This window comes from Ursus maritimus, unplaced genomic scaffold, assembly GCF_017311325.1.
Source record: "Ursus maritimus isolate PB19 unplaced genomic scaffold, ASM1731132v1 scaffold_18, whole genome shotgun sequence".
Taxonomy (NCBI): Eukaryota; Metazoa; Chordata; class Mammalia; order Carnivora; family Ursidae; genus Ursus; species Ursus maritimus.
In genome coordinates this window covers 2,401,474-2,420,601 of record NW_024424230.1, presented here as the reverse complement: position 1 = coordinate 2,420,601, position 19,128 = coordinate 2,401,474, and the positions used below count along the sequence as shown (strand labels likewise).

Below are 19,128 nucleotides of genomic sequence, written 5' to 3'. Positions count from 1 at the left end.
CGAGGCGTGGGCGGAGGTGTGACGGAGAGCTCGCTGCTGCCCACCGGCCTCCCTAACATGCTGAGAACCAGCTACCCACCCACCAGTGGGACACCGGAGGGTCATCTTTATTCCACTGCATTTTGTTTTTAAAGTTTACTTATTTATTTAAGTCCTATCTACACCCGATGTGGGGCTGGAACTCACCCAAAGTGGGGCTGGAACTCAGTGACCCTGACATCAAGAGTCCCACGCCCTCCCGACCCCGCCAGCCAGGCGCCCCTGTTCCATTTCATTCCTGCAATTGATTGAACTGAGAGAGAATTCTGAACATGTGGAATGCCTCTTGGAAGCCAGCTGACTCTGGAGCTTCTTGAGTCATTTGAGAAGTTTCTTGTGAAATAATAAAAAAGGGAAGTGGGGGAGGGAGGGGAAGGGAGGGGTGGAGCTGGAGGCAGAATGACCTGTTGCAGCGGGGGCTGCCACACACTGCTTAGAGTGAAGTCCCGTTCCACAGGGATGCCCAGACTGCCCCCCGGGGTTACTGGAAACTTCTATAATCCATCCATGAGCACCCACACTGTTGCAAGCTGGGAGGCTAAAATTCAGCATAAGCCGTTCAAGGTCACAATCCGTGTGGCCTTCACCGTTCAGAATCACCCCTCCTGCAGCCGACACTACTGACTGGCCCCTGGTGGACATCCTGAAGGACCCCACAGACAAAACCCACTGCAGGCCACTGGGAGTGCATGGGTGCGGTGGGGCTGACGTGCGTGGGGGCTCAGAGGTGAAAACACCTTGCTTCCAAGTATTTTAACCAACTGCATCCTACTAACGTTTCCAAGTGCAGATAGGGCAAGTCAGAGCTAGGTGCCAATCCAGGCTAGTGCTGTGTGATGCAGGGCAACTGGCTCCACCTCTCTGAGCCTCAGATTCCTTCAAAGTGCAAGCAAGGAAAGCCCCCAGGCTGCCTGTGGCTGGTTAGAGGTTGAGCTCTAGGTGCTGCTGGTTTCCGTCCTCCTGTCCCTCCCAGCAGGTGCACGTCACTGGGGTGGGAGGTAAGCAGGTGCAGGNATGCACAGACCTTTCCGTGGGCGTCCCCTCAAACTGTCAAGGTCGAGGGGAGAGTAGGGGATAAGCACGCCTGCGGCCCCTGAGAAGCTCAGAAGTGACGCCACGCAAAGAGCCTGAAACGAGAGCTCAGGCCCCTCCAGGGACCAGCCCAACACAGGAAGTTAGGCAACTAGTGCTGGTCAAGACTGCGCTGAATGAGGCAGCGAGAAAGGAGAAGTTTGCCAACAGGAGCGCAAGACACAGCCACTCCCCGGCTTCAGAAGAGCCTTCAGACACTCGCCCACTGCATTTCTACAGGCAGGGGGGGTAACTTCATGGTGAGACAGAGAAGGTGTGAGAAATCGCCCAAACCTAAGCCTCCAAGAATGCGGGGACTCCTCAGAGCGCCGAGGGAACAGGGAGGCTGGGTGCCCTGGTGCAGGGTCAGAGGTGACGCAGGTTGCTGGTCATCCGCTACCGCTCTTCACTGTGCCTTGGGGCTCCTAGCATCTGCCTTCCAAGTTACATAATTACAGGAATAGCCCCGTAAGCGTTATTCCCATTTCACAGCCAAGAAAATAACATTGAGAAGACTGAATCTGGCTTTGAGTGTATCATGCCTTAGGAAAGTCTTTTAGTTAAAAATAGGGATTTTTAACATAAATGTATCTTATGTGGAAAAAACCTTTAGAGTAGATCTAAGATATCACACATTTCTATATTATTAATTAGCACCAGAAGAGGAAATAGGACCTACTCTAGCAAGTAGCCTTGAAAAACACAGATGACAAGAACCTGGTTCCTTATAAACACTTGCACGGGGATAAACAAGTTTACTACTGAGAACAGCAGGGACGTTCTTGAACGGAGGTCAGAAGACTGGTAGGACTCAGTAAGAGGCTGGGCCTGACAGCCACGGGCCCCAGCCACACTTCACTAACCCATCTGCCCTCGCTGCCCTTCCCTAGACGATGACTTGTATGTTACATAAGGTGCTGGACGCAGAATGTGACAAACAGGCCGTTAATTATGACCCCAAAGAGCTAATCTTCCACGTCTGAACTCGAAACGTTCAACTTTCTTCCCATAACATTTAAAAAAAGTAAGTAATTGCTTTGTGCTCCGTGGGGAGCCGAGGGCTGTCTTTGTTGGCGGTCTCTGGGGCCATCATTCACATGTGCTATTTCAGAGCAACGTTTTCCCTGTTCCGTGTGCACCTGCTGAAGTGTGGGCGTGGCCAGTAAGAACCCGGGGGGAGGCCCCTGGTGGGGGCACTGGGAAGGACAGACTGGGGTCTGCACTGGCCACAGAGGTGGGTGGAGCACTGGGCCCAGGGTGAAATTGCTAAAATCTACCTGCCAGAATCCGTGGGTCATTCCCAGCAGAGAGGAGTATTAATAGGTACTTAGGCAGCAGGATTTAAAAATCCCACTAAGGTGGTAACTTTTGCTTTCTTGATTTTTAAAGTCAATGAAATGTACTTTGCCATTAACCATTCATGGAATTTTTGCTTTTCACGAGACTTTAAAGGTCAACAGACTTGGTTGTTATCACCAGTACAGTTCCCACGTCATCGGGTACTGGGTCTGAACGGCCCCAGCGCCTGCTCACGGGGGTCCAGCAGCGGCACCCAGGAGATGCTCATAGGGCCCATGCCACGGGGGCAGACACTCGGATCCCAGGGATGGCATGGACCGGTGACTCGTACTCACGGAGGAGCCACCAGGCGTGCGAGAGTGTGTTGTATTTCGGAGGTGGTCCAGCCACATGTTCTAGGAACAGAAAGGAAGCCAAAGATTGTGGATTTTTGCCTTTGCACAGAAGCGGCTTATCTGACCTCTGAATTGTGGGTTGGATGTTGGGGGGAAAATGGCAGAATTTAGACCAACAGAGTGTGGTCAGGGTATCTCGGGAATGGGGTAATAGTAATGAAGGTGATAAAACAGGAGGCACTGAGATCTGCAAAGGGGCAGGCTCATGTCCTTTTTGGGAATGAATCTTTTGGATTTGGAGCCACCTCACAAAAGAAGAGGTGAGGAAGGGAGGGCTTTCTTAAGTTCAGAAGCTAGTTGTTGAGGAGGAAAATGGCATTGAAGGGTGGTAGGCACCTGTCCATCGGACCCTGAGCAAGTTAGCTGACTCAGCCTCGGCTCCACTTGTAAAGGGGGCGATCACACCTGCCTGACGCACCTGATCAGGTGGTTGGGAGATTCAGGTAACGCTATAGCCACATGCATAAGATGTGGGAAGGCACGGATTGTCTGCACAGGCCCCCACTGCGCCCACACAGCGCTGGGCACAGATGCTGGAAGGATCCACGAGTCCCGCCCTTGGAAATGGTGCCACCGACAGACCCTCGGATTCGACCCACAGACTCTGGTGAGAAGCCTCGGTGCAGGCACATCACCGGGCGTCCTCAGAGCAGCTGCGTTGTCTGCGGGACAACTTCCATCCTGAGGACCAAGGCGTGGGGCTGCGCCGGCCGTTCCGGAGTCCGTGCTGGCCACGGCCAGGCTTCGTCACAGCCAAGGGGAGCTTCTGCTTCCCCCAGACTACCAACACATCCGCGCCAAAATAATTCAGTTACCCTCGAATGCGGACGGACGTACTGCTCGGAAGCTGTCCTAACTGCCGGACACTGGTGCCACTGCGCGTGTCGACGTCAGACCCTCGGCCGGCTCTGCAGACCTGTGGGCGGGCTCGGCAGCACCCCTGCGGGAACCTGACTGGCTTCCTCCCCCTCGATTCCCCACACTGACACTCCGCGGCCCCTGACGTCGTGGCGGAGGCTGGGGTGGGAAGTGGGCAAGTAAAGCACTCCCCTGGTGATTAATACCCGAACAGCACAAGAGGGGGCACTGACTGAGGAGGGCCTTTGGAATGCGGTGGCTTCTTTTCAGGAAGAAGGAAAACTAAGTACAGAGGGAACTCAAGAGCATTCCAATGGCCATTCTCGGGCTAGCCCTCACGGCAGGTGCCGGGGATCCTGTGGCCAACGACGGATAACGCGTTCACCAGCCCCGGGAACGCTTACAGGAGCCTAGGTGAGAACAGGGAGGCTCAAGGGACTTCAGCTGTAACTACTTCAAGAAGCAGGATGACAGGATGACGGGGACGGGAGCCGGGTGTGTGGACGCTGCTGTGTGCGTGGACAGACTGTCCCAAGGAGGAAGGAGGCGGGGACTGGGAGGGAGGCTCCCTAGGCTTACTTTGAGTTTCTGACTCAACAGCAGGCAGGCCTTAGGATGGTCCAGTGATAGCCCCTGCCCCCACCATGTTCTCTCATTTCATGTCATTTGAGGGAAACGCCTCAGTGCTCCAGACCTCCTTCCACTTCCCCTCCTGGCAGACGACTCACTCTTGCCCCAGGAGAACCATTCAGACAGGAAGCCCCTCCCGGGCCTGTGGGGTCCGCAGACCACCCCCCACACACCGGCACGCTGTGGTCTCTGATGGATTCAGATCTGGGGTCAGTGATGGCCAAACACCACCATGGAGTTCTGCTGCTGAGAAGCCCGTTTTTAGAATTCATTCACTATCTCAGAAGCAGCTAGAAAACACAGTAGTGGTAACAACTTAAAAGCTTCTCTGCCTGACCTTCCCCCACACAGATCATAACGGGTCTAGTGACTGCTTACTCTTCGTCCATACGCACACGCTCTTCGTTGTCACACGCATAGAGGCAGGTGCACAGCCTGTGTGCTGGGGGGGGGCACATGGCCCTGACCCTGGAGGTCAAGGGGCCCTTTCCAGGGTTGGGGGTTGTATTTGTCCCCCAAAACATCTGTGCACAGCCTAATCCCCCGTGCCTGTGACCTGACTAAGAACAGGGTCTTTGCAGGTGGAACAAAGTTAAGAGGAGGTCATGGGGGTTAGGGTGAGCCCTACTCCTGTGACAGAGACACAGCGGGTCTGTAAGCAAGGAGCCCAAGGAGCAGCGGTGACCACCTGGAGCTGTGAGAGGCCAGGAAGTTTCGTCCCCTGGAGGCTTCAGAGGGTGCACGGCCCTGCCCACACCTTGATTTGGACTCTGGGCCCAGAACTGTGAGTGAATGTATTTCTGTCTGCAGTCACCCGGTCTGTGGACTTCTGCTACAGTGGGGAACTAATACACAGGGAGAAGGGCAGAGGCCGGCAGGACGAGCAGAAGTGCAGGCAGAGACTGAAGCAGGAGCTCTGAGAAGGGAGGAGGCAGAGGGCGCAGCCTGTGCAAAGGCCCTGAGGTCAGGGAGGCTGTGAGCAGAGTCTGAGTGTGACAGGAAAGCGGAAACACCAGGAATCTGCTAACAGTCAGGATCAGCCTGCTGCAAAGGAGTCGTCTCCCCTGAGACCACTGACGCTGCCACGTGGGTGAGTCTTCATCCAATTCTGGACCGCAAGCCAGTTCTGGGACATGGACTAAGAATTCCCTGAAAGCTTGTGCTACAGACGAGTGCCTGTGCCCCCCCAGTTCCACGTTGAAGCACTAACCCCACGTGATGGCATCAGGACGGGGGCCTGTGGGAGGTCACAAGGGCAGTGCTCTTGTGAGCAGGACGCTTGCCCTCAGGAGACCCAGCCAGCTCCCAGCCCCTTCTCCAGGGGAGGTCACAGCACAGAGATGCCGTCCATGAACCCCCATGAGGGCCCACACCAGACACCACATCAGCCGGCACCTTGATCTTGGGCCTCCAGTGTCCAGACCTTCGAGAATGAATGTGTGCTGTTTCTCAGCCCCCCGTCTGTGGGGTTCTGACAGCAGAGCCTAAGACAGTCTCTGGAGCCCCGAGACGGCACGGCAGAGGTCAGCAAGGCTCTGCAGACGGGGAGCTTCGGGCTGGCCTCCCTGGTCTCCAGGACCCGCATCGGCTGCTGGTCTGATGGCACTGAGAGAAAATCCCAACAACTCCCTCTAGACTCACACAGGAGCATCTGACAAGAGCTGGCTGCTGGATAGTGGGGTACGGGCAGTTCTGCCCTAGGGTGTCAGATAATACCCATGCTCCCGTCGTCACCACGCTTCGTTCCCTCCAGGCTTATCAGATCAAAGGAGGTTTCCAGCACAGATGAACACTGCCCCAAAGTCGTCAGAAACCACTTGAAAGGAAAATTATAGAATTGCAGAAAAAAGAGTTTGCCGGGTATCTGCTTGCAGTCCCTTGAGGTTGCGGCTCACAGGGTCGGCTGACCGGAGAGAAGGCATCATCAAAACACCGCAGCAAAGGAGTGTGAAGGACCAGCCCGGGGCACCGACCTTCCTGCCACAGAGCACTTTGTTGGAGCGGAAAAGAGGCAGATCACACGGGAGCTTGTAATGTCTATGCGAGGGTCACCTTCAGAATTGTTCGCTCATGCATTCACGATTCTACGACTGGGTAAGATGTTAGATTTTGTAGCTCTTGCAGGGACAGAAAAAATTCTCCGTGTAAAAACAGGTCTTTGGAAGTTGGCCTCGGCCCTTTGGAAGCACCTGGCACGCCAGGCCCGAAGTCACGTCGAGACCGGCCTTTCTGATGCATGGGGAGAAGCTCCGCTCAGGCGCACACAGGGCACACCCTTCCCTCCCTTGGCAGGCGGGGTCAGGAGACCTGGCGTCCCGGTGGCCGACTCCGTCACCGCGAATGAATGCTGTGCCCCCCGGCTCCCGGGAGGCTCCAACAGATAGGCCGGGCACCAGCTGCCCAGCCCGGAGCCCCAGCGGCTGGAATGAGGCAGGCTGGCGGCTTCAGAGCGGAAGTACCTGGAGCCTGAGTAACAGGGGTGGCCAGGGCATGCCCTTTCTTGTAGACGCTCCCCTGCCTTGCTTGGAGGGTTTGGGCCCGCGTTCCTCCTTATCTGTAAACATGGGGTGGGAAATGTGACTTCCGGGAGGTGTTGTGGAAACAGCTGGTTAATATTTGACAAGCACCTGAAGATAGGAACTGCGGGTCAGAGGATAACAAACCCCAGCAGGGGCCTTCTGTGACCAACCGCGGGCTGTCTTCCACGCCATCTCCCCACCGAGCCTCGGCAGGGACTCATGCGGATGGCATCTCCCCACCGAGCCTCGGCAGGGTCTCATGTGGACGGCGTTATCCGGTAGGTATGTGCACACCACTCAGCCCAGAACACCGGCTCCAGTTATTAGCCATGCCTGTGCCATGACCACAGGTCCACGAGCGCCACGTGACTCAGCGCACCGTCCGTGGCAGCGAGAAGGAACACACATACTCTGGGCATCGCTCAGGGCCAGAGCTCGTGATCAAAGGCCAGAACGATGTGCCTTTGACTCTGCATATTTCCACCCACCTGCAGACAGCTCATAAATCCCCTGACACGGGGCGGGATGGCTTCTCCTGGTTACGCACAGGGAGGAAACGCGCTGGCTCAGGCCACAGGTTTCTAAGTGGCCTGCAGCCAACAGAGTATCGTCTGAGTCTTAACTAAACCAAACCTGTGTTTCTATCTGAAAACACAGAAAACATCTAGAATCCCAGGTTGTTGATCTAAACTGCCCAGATTCAAATCACCAACCCCTATGTGGCCCCACGGGAGACAGCAGATCTCACTGGCACCTTCTCTTCACACAGACATGCAACATGGTCCTGGGTGATTTCTTTCCAGAACCTTCCAGATCCCCATCAGGGAAGAGTGCTCCATGTGGTCACCAGCCCATCATGGTCCCACCGGAGACATGGCTCGGAACCTTCCAGTGGGCCCCTTGGAACCTTCCAGTGGGCCCTGCCGCTCCCCGGGGCGAGTCTGCACTTCTTGAGACACAACGGAAAGATAAAGAACTCGGATGAGGGACAATTATATTTACAGAAAGGGGAGGGAGACGGGTCCCAGGAGGGCAGGGTGCAGTGGCCGGGGCTGTGGGTCTGGAGTCGGGAAGCTGACGGCAGCCCACACGACGGGGGTGCCGTGCACGAGGCGCTATCTGCACATCCCTGAGCCTCGCTTCGTCATCGTCTCCCCGCTCCGCTGAGGCACGGGCTCTGCCGTGCGCCTCATTTTACAGATGATGACGCTCGGAGGTCTGGAGAGGTCGGGTGACCCCAGGTCCCACGGGGCAACCACCCGGAGGGCCATCTCCAGAGTTCCAGCTCCAGCTCGGCCGTGAACTGACCGGGGGAGCCGGACAAGGCACTTCATTGCTTCTGAGAGACGATTTCTCAATGCGTTGAGTCTTGGATTTATTAAGGAAAAGAGCTCCATCCAAAGGTCAGAGGGGGCACCTGCTGCCCCACTCCAAGCCTTGGAGCTCTGCTCTCCCGGTTCAGAAGACGCTGGCGACAACGTCACCAAGCCTTCGCTCCTCACATCCTTTGGCGTGAAAACCACCGCAGAGAAGAGTAAGTAATGAGGCCTTACAGGAACACGTCATGCAACGAAGTCCCTTTTAAATCTGTCACTGAAAAACGGCATTTAAATGAGTAATGGCACAACGAACGCCGAGAGAACAACAAGCGTATTATGAGCACGCGACCGCTGGAAACTTGCATCTTGAACTGGAGCTTTCCACGCGGGCTCTGCACCGCATTTGGTTTCTAAACGGTATCTTTCGGGCTAACAAAGATCAGTGTCGGCTGACAGCACCACCAGGCTGAGCCCTTGGGATTTTCCTGCTCTGTCAAAATCAAGATTGTCCAGGACGGCCCTTTTTTAGGACACCAACTGCTTACCTGACGCACCGCTGTGATATAATAACGTGTCTTAACCCTTCACACGCCTTACCAATTACAGCATTTCTTATTTGAACCCCTTCGCAGAATTTAAATGAGGTGCGGTAACAGCTAAAGACAGAGCAGAACCGACGCAAAACAGCAGAAGGGCATGACGCAGCGGGAGGGAATGGGCGTGGGGCGGCAACCCTGATTCCAGGCCCACCTGCCTTGGCCAGCGAGGCAGCCCTGGACGGGTCAGCCGGCCTCTTGGAGCCCCACCTGCTGTCCTTCCAGGGAAGCAAGAGGCTGGAGAAGGGTGGCTCGGGGCCCAGCAGCAGCGACAGCGCCTGCTCTGCACACCAGCGTCTTCACGACTCTAGCGTTCCCGACAAGGACTGAGCAAAGCCGCCCACGTTGTGTCAGACGGTGACAGCTGGTTTCCTGAAGCCAGAGGCCGAGTCCAGGGCGAGATGCTATGGAAACTCATTCCTGGAGTGTTTACTCGGTGCTCAGTGCCAGAAGGAGCAGCTACGGAACGGGCCACAAAGAGCTGGACTCTATCACACGCACACAAACACACCCACACAAGCGTGTGCACGCCCACGCACACGTGCAAGCCCACGCTCTGCCGTTTCTGAGTTCTAGGATGCTAGGAGGACAGCCACACGTGTTCTCCAGCCTGTCCCTTTGATGGGGGAGTCCTCAGACCTCACCTAACCTACTTCTGCCTCAAACCCTTTAAGGGTACAACAGGGTCCACACAGGAAGAGAAGCCCACAGACGGTCGGGGGCCTGTGCCAGAGCTCTGTCCTCAGGTGAAGCAGGTCTAATGACCCTACAACAAAGGTGGGGCCTTCAGTTTGTGCACTGCTCTGTCCCCAGCACCACGACAGGGACCAGTACATAGCAGGTTCTCAGTAAATACCCGTTAAGTGACAGGGAGAAAATGGAGTGAAACCATGAAGCTATCCCCTCTACTCCACCAACCACTTGTGCTCACCTGCCCACGTACACACACACTCACGAGCAGCACGTCCGTGCTTGGAGACCTGTCCTTGGTTTGTGGCATCACACCCACCCAGAGCAGCACGGGAACCACGGGGAAGCCCAAGGGGTGGGAGTGGCCAGGGGGACCCGCAGAGCCAGACCAAGCAGCCCCGGTCCAGCCAGCCTGGGGCACCAAGACAACAGCCTGAAGGCCCATCTGGGGCAGAGGCCCCCCTGAACACAGAAGCCCTTGCTCAGAAGGAACCAAGCACCCCGCAGACAGGAAGTATGGGTAGACGGCTGGGTGCTGAGTGCAGACGGTGGCAGCCAGAGTCACAGTCCCCCGCCCTCAGCTCCAGACTGAAAACTGCAATGCTTGGTTGCATGGGGACCAGGAGGTGCAGCTGTGCTGGAGGGCCTGGGTGCCCGGGTCCTGGACGCAGAGCCCACGGCCGGGGCCCAGGAGCAGCCGCCTGCCCCACGCACGCTGTGCGAAGGCGCCGTGGTCAAGGGCATACGCAGACTCCTATGAGGCCAGCAAGGGGATCCTGCGTGAAGTCGGGGACTCTGCCCTTCAGAAGCGAGGAGAACCCGGGGTCAAGGAAGCACGCACCTGTGCTCAGCTCACCGATCACCTGTCACAACATGTCTGGGTTACAGACATAGAAACAATTCACCAGTAGATTCCAGGGGGTGGGGGATTGTACTTGAATTAATTACCTGTCCAAGGTGCTAATTTAGGAGATAGGTGCTACAACGCCACCAAATAAACAGCAACGTGAAACACTTGAAACCGTGTCAATGCAACCCCGGCACAGCTGACCGGGCTCCGCATGGGGCAAAAGTCCCGCCTCCTGGGCGGGAACTCAGGAGGGACCGTCTATGCGTGAGTCAGGCTCACGGCTGAAGCTGCACCAAGACCTCAGCTTGGTGTGCTTCCTTCTTTCCTGAAGCTCATGGGCACCATGTGGGGCCTGGGCTTTACCTGCTCTGAGCACTGAATGGACACCTGCTGTCTCCCTCTGCGTGTTGTCACGTCCGCCTTCCCTAGGCCTCCACTGGCAAATGTCCGTGATTCATCATGAAACCGCCACGTCGGCTCTGCGCAGAGAACTCCAGAGCAAGTGACCAGGAAGACTGCACTAAGAAGCGGACGGGGAGAGACCGGGATTCGGAGGCCAGAGCAGCGCCCTCCAGGCTCCCACCTGATGACAGGTGTCACGGTCATGAAGTGTCACCCCTGCAAGAGGTCGGGGCGAGCCCTGTGGGTTGAGTCCAGGGTCCATTCTTCATATTCCGGTCTGAGGCCATGTCATGAAAGCCAGTGAAGTTCAGTCTCAAAGGTTTAGGCTCTGAGATGATTGTATCACAGTAGCCCTCACGAAACCACCACGTTCTCTATCTTCACGAGCAAATTCAGTTGTGTGTGTGTGTTTTTTTTTTTAATTTTGTCCAGGTTTTAATCTACCCTCACATCAAAATGTACTATTCCTAAAGCACGTGTTATTTAGCTGTTGCTAACCCTCTGTAAATATATATTTATATTTGTATATTTGTGTTTACATTTAGTGTAGGACTGTCACCTAACGCGGCTTCAACCGTGACACTTCACTGCACTTTCAGCAAGTTCGTCTGCCAGGTCTGGGCACGTCTGCCTCCCTTCACAGGACAATTTCCCACCACCGGTCTGGAATGAATAAGGTCAGCTTTGAATACCTGGCTCAAATCCCTCTCTCTTCCAAAGTAAGTCTTGACATACGGAAATAACGACAGAATAAAAGACTCATCATCTCCCTTTTGGGACGATACCACCTTTCGGAGAGCAATATAACGTGACGCATGGAAGCGGCAGATGCATTCTGCCTGCCTCCGACGTTTGCTTTACCCTCTTTGTATTTCTGGGAAGACAAGTGCAGCTGGTGTTCATACTTCATAAATCTTCGGTCTCAGCTACTCCAAGGCTACTACATCTTCAGACGCCAACAGAAGCAGAATAAAAACAACCAGAGCATCCTGACTGCCGCACGTACACGCGTGCGCACACACACGCACACACATGCACACACTTGCACGCACATATGTGTGCGCACATGCACACTCACACACTTGCAAGCACAACACACACGTGCGTGCGCACGCACGCACACGTGCACACACACACACACACATACACAAACAGAAACCTAGTTCCTAAAATATAAGCACCATATTTATTTTATTAAATTCCTGCTTTAATTTATCTGGCCTTCAAGGCAACACAGTAAGCTGAATACATCACTGGTGGAGAATAGACGCGGGCGTGCGCCTTCTGTGAAATCCAGGCCCTGCTCTGCCTCAGCCATGAGAGGACGATTAGGATGGGCAGAACTCATCCATCGCGGATGCAACAGATACGAGCCCCACACGCTATGCCAATGCCACCAAGGCACGTAAACCATATCTTAGGTTTCCCAGGGTGCACATGCTTGACGGAACACTGAAGCACCTTGTAAGCAAAATGCTCCAGAACCAGAGATCGCTAAAAGCTGAGCAGGGAAGTCGGGCATCCTGGAGACAGACAACCCAGAACGAGCAGGCTTGTAAAGAAGCAGGCCACGGGGCCACGGGGGGTGGCGCAGGGCTGCTGGGGGAGGTGGGAGGCCTGGGGAGTGCACGGGGTCCAGGGCAGAGGCCTCACCCCTGCACAGCACTACCTGGGCTCCTTCCCCCGCGGGGTGGCCCCGCTCACCAGGAGCCCCATGGTGTCATTGTCTGCATACAGTTCGGGCCTTGAGTAGACGTTTTGCCGTGGGAAACCTGTCTGTGCACGTCTAAGTCCCCTAGTCATACGGAGGAGCCCTTCAGGGCAAGAGCTACACCCATGTTATCTTGGTGTACCTAGAAACCCAGAGCAAAGCTTTCCGCACATCACAGTCAATGGGTTTTTAAAAAACTAATCATGCATTTGACGTATTTGGGAAGCCTGCAACATAGCTCTGTACTTTTTGCTTTCGTAGCAAGTTTAGCAAAAATGTTAGGTTTCAACCATACAGGAGAATACGGATGGAGAGTATGAGCCTCGTTGGCAGAGAGGGTTGCGCTTACTAGGCAGAACAACAACGCCGTTCTCTGAGTGTGGAGAGAGAAACAAACATCAATGTTACAAATAAAAGTATAAAAGGACAGAATTGTATCTTCCATGAGTCATTCCTTCTAACGTAAAGTCATTTTATCAGCGACATGCACAGGTTTTGTTGACCTTATTCAAATGCATGTTTGTGAGCACATGCGTGTGCATGCGGATAATCCCGTGCAGACGTGACAGACTCCGGCACTTGTCACCCGTCTCCTCTTCCACTTAGAGCGGGGTCCTCGGAGTTTACTTGGGAGCTCATTAAAATACATATTCCCGTGCCCGATCCCCAAGACTGTGGTTGGTGCGCCAGAAATGGGCGCCCGGGACTCTGCATTTCACAAGAATTCCGGAGGAGATGACGCAGGTGGGTGGCAGACCACCGAAGGGCAAACAGGCGGCAGCCGTGTCCCTCAGCCTCGTGACAAGACACGGAGCCGGGCTGGCTGGCTGTGGCAGGCACTTTGGTGGGGAGTTGGCTAGCCGGCCACCACGCCACTTGTGCCCCCACCAGGGATCCAAACAGACGCAGGGCGTTTGCTCTGTTGTGTTTAACTCTCAGTTTCCAGACCAGACTCTGGAAGGGAGGGTGACATCTGAGTGAGTTCGTCTGTCTGTCTGTTTAGGCTGCTGGTTGATGGGGAGGTGGTTTCATGTGTCTGCACAGTTTTTGCTGGTGGAGCTGTGCTCCTGCCGGCAGGGTGGCATTGACAGACACTCCTAACCGGACAGGGGTGCAGGATGTGGCCGGGGTGGCGCCCTGGGTGGAGGGGGAGACCCCTCGTCACCCGACCCCACGAGGCAGGGATGCCACTTGTGCAAGGCGGCTATCCAGCGGTGGACAAGGCCATTGGGAGCCCTCCTCTTACTTAAAGCATTGGGGCCACCACACTCCCCACCCCCTCTGACAAAAATCAAACTCTCGCCGTTTTTAAGTGCAATACACAGGAGTCACGCTCTGAAACGTGAATTTCAGAAAGCATCATGGCAGGAAGGCATGTCACACCAGCAGGGCCCATGTCTCAGCAAGCCCCCCTCACAGGAAGTCACCGCACTGCTGGCTTCCAGCTGGGAACCGCGGGGCGGTGGAGACGGGCAGCCAGGTCCCCGAGTGGGCAGCATGGCCGTGGGCCACGGCTCTGTCCCCACGGGTCCCAGGCTGCAGGGCGGGACGCGGCTCCATGAGCGAGCGTGGGCCCCAGCAGCGGAGCGCTCAGAGTGAATGCAGTCCCCAAAACGCCAAGACGGTCGGCACTGGATGTTGACCACCGAGCCAAACAGGACCCAGCGTACAAGTACAACCGAGTCACGTCTGCTCACAAAAGAAGCATCAGCACGACTCTCTGTTTGCTAGACGGTTTTAAAACTGGGGAGATAGAAACCAAATCCAAGCCTTCATTACTGCATAGTCAAAATCCGCGTGCTGTTAAAAACCACTGCATTTAATAAAAGGTAATAAACAGCTCTTGCAACGATTTCTGTGTTTTTGAATTTGCAATACATACCAAGGAAAAGCATCTCACCCTCAAGAAAAACAGCCAAGGGGCTCTGAGCAGAAACTCATTTCCTATAAGAAGGCTGTGGCTTCAGGGCTCAGAGAAACCCCCTCACGCTCTGGAAGGCGTCACCCTCCTTGTCACCATCTATGAGGCTCTGACCCCCTTTCAAAGCCAGCGTCAGTGTATGTAGTGTGTTGTATTGCCATCAAGAGAGATGTTCTCGAGTTCCTGCAGGTGAAAAATTTGTTTTCCTACCTAATTCTTTCCTTTCAAGAGGAGCTGCTTTGCAAAGGCCCCTGGTTTCTGAGCACTTCCCAGGCGCTCCTGTGGCTTGTTGGGGACAAGGTGGGGTCACACTCCTGGGCCTGGGGGCACCACTCGGGGGAGTCCGGGAAGGGTGAAGGCAGCCCTGTCCCCTGATCCAGCGGCCTCTGACTTGTGAAGGTGAGTTCTGGGGGGGCTGGAAAGACCAGAGATTCTGGACGTGTGTTCTGAGACCTAAATGTGTTGCTCGTCGGCCTGCTCCCCGGAGAACTCGGGTTTCTCGCGTATAAACCAGGGACAGGACACTGCTGGCTTTAACGGGTGGCTGAGGGACTGCGGAGAAGGCACATGGCCAGACTTCCCCATCGGACGCGCAGCCTTCCTCCAGAGCCCTGCGGGCAGCATTAGTCGGTCTGTCTGTGTCCTTTAGAAAATAAATCCGTCTCGGGGGAGGGGCAGATTTACCAGGCCTTTTAATGGATTTTATATATGTCCTGAAAATACACGTATTATGAAAGAACACTGTCTTAGGCCATGAGACACTGAGAAACCCTCTCCCCCACGTTTGTCCTCTTCTGTGCTCTTAGTGCATCTTTCCATGTTCTTTCCCCTTTGTTACTTGCCTTTTGGTATGTTTTTTATATTCGTCTCTGCTATAAATCTTATTTTCTTCTTTTATTTTGGAAAATGTTAACTCCTTCACTCTTAAAGAATGTGAATTAAATTAAAAGGAAATCAAAATCTCATTGAGAGCTTTGTAGACCTAAACAAGCCTATTCTAACCCTTGCGCGGAAAGGCGCAGGACGTGGAGGAGTCACCACAATTTTAATAAGAAAAACAAAGTAGGAGGACTCATTCTACCGGATGTTAAGGTTTACTGTACCACTATGGTAATCAAGCCAGTGTGCTACTGGTGGAGGACAGAGACCGGGATGGGTCGAACAGAACCCAGAACCCAGAACTAAACCCACACAAATACGTGGAAATGATTTCCGACAAAGGAGCAAAGCATCTCGGGTGAGGAGTGATCTTCTGTTCAACAACGGCCCAGGAGCAACAGGACACTCCTAGGCAACAATAAACCAAAGCAAAACAAAAAGCCCTCAACTTACACCTCGTACTTTATACAAAAATTACCTCAAAATGGACAACAGACTTAGGTGTAAGATGTAAAACTACAACAGGGAGGAAAAAACAGGAGAGAAGTCTCCGGCCCTCAGGCTAGGCAGAGAGCCCTCACCCTACCCCACCATCACAATCCATGACAGGAAAAACCAATAAACCAATTTCGTCAAAATGAAAACCTTTCTCTCTACCAAAAACCCTGTGGAGAAGACGAAAAACAACTACCAGCATGTAAGTGCCAACCACTGGGACCAGCGTCTAGAACATAGAACTATCGAGACCAAACGCCCAATCGGAACACAGGCACAGACACGAACAGGCTGTTCACTGTGAGGGTGTACAGATGGCGGATACACGCACGGAAATCTTCAACGTCATCGCCCATGAGGGAAATGCAAACTAAAATCACGATGTCACCATACGTCTCCTGATGGAACAGCTAAAATAAAAAGTGGCGACGGGGCCAAATGCTGTCAAGGTTGTGCACATCCTGGGTCACTCCCACCTTGCTGGTGGGATGCAAAACAGCGTGGCCATTCTAGAAAAGAGGATGGCAGGTTTTTTATCAGATTAAACATGTGCTCACCATAGGACTTCGCGACTGTACTCTCGGGCATTCATTCCCAAAGACATGAAAGCTCTGCTCTCACAAAAACCTGTACATGGATGTCCAACGCCAATTTCATTCACAATAACCCAAAACTGGCAACGATCCAAGTGCCCTCCAAAGAGTAAATGGTTAAAAACCAAAACCAACCAACCAAACACCAGAACAGCGGTGCACCCCTACCACGAAACACTGCTCAGGAATACAAGGGAGGGAACGGCGCGTGCACTCGCTTGAACAGATCTCAAGAGAGCCGTGCTTAGTGAAAAACGCCGATCCAGAAAGGTTGCATATGGTATGACTCTGTTTATGCTGCATTCTCGAAATGATGAAATTATAGAAATTGGGGAACAAGATGAGTGGTGCCAAGGGCTCGGGGAGGGGAACGGAGGGCGTGGGCTGCGAGCGGAAGGGACAGCATGCACACCCCAGACGTGGAACGGTCTGACCAGACTCTTGGTGACCTCATGATCCAACCAACATTTAAAAGTTCAGGTGGCAAAAAAATATCACAGAGCAGACCGGGGCCGGTTCCGCTCCCCGCGACATCCTCCACCATGGCACAGTCACCGTCGCCGCCGACCTGGCAGCGAGAGCCGACCTTCACAACCACCGTGGAGCGAGTCAGTGCCCAATCACAGAGCAAGCACCGTGTCTTAACCTTCCTCAGCTTTGGACAGGGTGCCATACATCAGAAAGATTTTCCAAGTGGATCTGAACCAAATAGCTTTTTTCGACCCTGAGATAAAAGTAGTTATTTCAGAATAGTTAAATCCTTGAGCGTTCGTGCTAACCAACATCTTACGGTAATTTTTAACTGGATTCCTTCCCTTCAGATTTTTGTTTATGCCACTTAAAAAAATAAAACTACTGATGGGCCCTTTCCCTTGTCTGGTAGAAACGTGTTATCAGGCTTCAAGAAGGGCTGTGCTGTTCCAGGTTCCCCAGCTCCGGGCACCAGGCAATACTCCGAAGGGGCCCCACCACCCACAAGTGACCTGCCCGTGGGCCTGTGGCACCCAGCTCAGGGTGGTCCCCGATTTGTGGGCCCTGGTCTGTAAAATGTCTCCCTGGTCCTGGCGTGTTAAAGTCTCAAATAACCACAGGTCTTAGCTAGGGTGCTCCCTGAAAACCTCTCTCTAGCCCAATGTGGGTGTCCGTTGCTAGGTCACCCAGAGGCCCCCCTGAACCCTGTTTAGCCCCTCGGCATACATCCTAGCCGCCTCAGGCGCCTGCCACGGGGGCAGAGCTGAAGGCACACATGTTGTTGATTCTCACGCTGTCGCAATTGGAAAACAGAGAACAGGAACCAGAATGCGCCTATTTCCTGCCAGAGTCTTACTGAGATCCCCAAAGAAACTTAAACGATTTGCAAACCCCACTGTGCCTTCCCAAACAGAGGGTGAAAGTGGACCCTAAAAGAAACCAGGAGCTGCCACCAGCCCCCCACAAGACCCAGACAGCCCCCGGGGCGTCAGCGCAGGGATGGCAGAACACACACACCCTGGGGGCCGCCAGCCCCCCCACCCCCGGCGTCCGGCCCAGGAGGGGAGCGCGCCCCCAGGTCACAGGCGCCGGGGCGCACGCGGCTGCAGGTGGGCCCAGGTGGTTGCAAGCGGCTGCAGGCAGCGCGCGCTGGAGCCAGGACAGGCCCCGCGAAGGCGGAAGCCAGGCAAGTCTCCAGTCGCCGCCCCCCCGCCCCGGTGATCAAAGGGAAACTTGCTTCGTTCGGGGGGGGGGGGGCGTCCACGGGGCTCCGCGCGTGTGGAATTAGCAAGCACTTTTAACTGGCAGGGACACCCAGCCTGCCCTTCAGCTCGCCACCAGCACCCGTCTCCAGGTCCCCCGGAGCCGCCTCTTTTGACCTTTGTCACCTCCCACCCCTAAACCCCACCCCCACCGCCACCCCTAGGCCGCGCGCTCTCCGGGAGACCTGGCCTGGGGCCTGGCCCGAGGCCACACCTGGAAACCCGTCGGGTTCCGGCGCCCGCCGCCGTAGACTGGCGTCCGCACCCGCGCGCACCCACTCGCAGGGAGGCCTCAGGCTGCCACCTGCCCGCCACCTGCGCCGCTGCCCCGGACAGCCCCGCGCCACGGGTCCCGCCCAGGTCCCCGCGGTCCCCGCTCCGGGGCACGTAAACAAAACCCCGGGCCGCTCCGCCCGCCCCCGCCACGAATACCCACCGCGCGCTCGCCGCTCCGAAGCCAGAGGGGCGCCGCGGGGTCCCAGGCCGCCTCTCCGCAGCCCGGGCCCCGCTCTTGGGCAGCCGGGTCCCGGAGCTAGCTGCCGGCGCCGCCTTCCGGAGAGGGAGACGCGGGCCGCCAGGGCCGGAGGCTCGTCCTCGCTGGCGCGCGGCGGTGACTGACGGCTGCTGCTCCAGGGCCCGGCGCGAACCCCGCCTCCCGCCCCCGCGTCCCGGGCTTCCTGCGAGCCAGGTAAACTCGGCTGCCGAGCGGAGCCCGCCCACCTGCCGCCCCGCCCCGCGCCGCCTGCCACGGTGCCGCCTGCCGCGGTACCACCTCGGGGACGGCCTGGCCACCCAGAAAGCCGCGGACGCGTGGGGACCGGGGCGCAGAGTCGGCGCCGGCGGGGAGAGGCAGGATTTGGCCGCCGCGGAACCCCTGCTCTCTGAACCCTTCCCTGGGCTTATCCTCTGAAAGTACCCCCACCCGCCATCGCCAGGAGGGACCTGAGATAACATCTCCTCCACCCTCCGTTTCACTGTGACTAGGGGCCAGAGCCGGTTCAGTGCCGGGGCTAGCGCTCCCGTGGCCGCCAAGCCCGGGCTTTGAGAGCCCCAGGGGATGAACTTTGCATGGATGGTGGCATCACAAACAGGTGCTCTGCTGGAGAACGCACGTTTCCACAGAGGTGG

At 55.6% G+C, this 19,128-nt stretch overlaps 1 protein-coding gene and 1 long non-coding RNA gene across 9 annotated transcripts in view; one reads left to right on the top strand and one right to left on the bottom strand.

The window, feature by feature from the left end:
• LOC103658422 (myelin basic protein) overlaps window positions 1–18,569 on the bottom strand; it is a 114,528-nt gene extending 95,959 nt beyond the window's left edge. For 6 of the 8 annotated variants that reach the window (XM_040632422.1, XM_040632424.1, XM_040632425.1 and 3 more), the window contains exon 1: window positions 18,437–18,569. The gene's annotated coding sequence lies outside the window, so the exon portion shown is untranslated. Of the gene's footprint in view, window positions 1–186; window positions 301–18,436 lie in introns of those variants that run through there. The other 2 variants (XM_040632430.1, XM_040632423.1) reach the window with 2 other exon arrangements.
• Window positions 439–12,805, top strand: LOC121103233. Its single transcript, XR_005835367.1, has 2 exons — window positions 439–2,134; window positions 11,214–12,805. It is a non-coding gene; the product is annotated as an uncharacterized LOC121103233 (long non-coding RNA).
• Window positions 18,570–19,128: the final 559 nt, after the last annotated feature.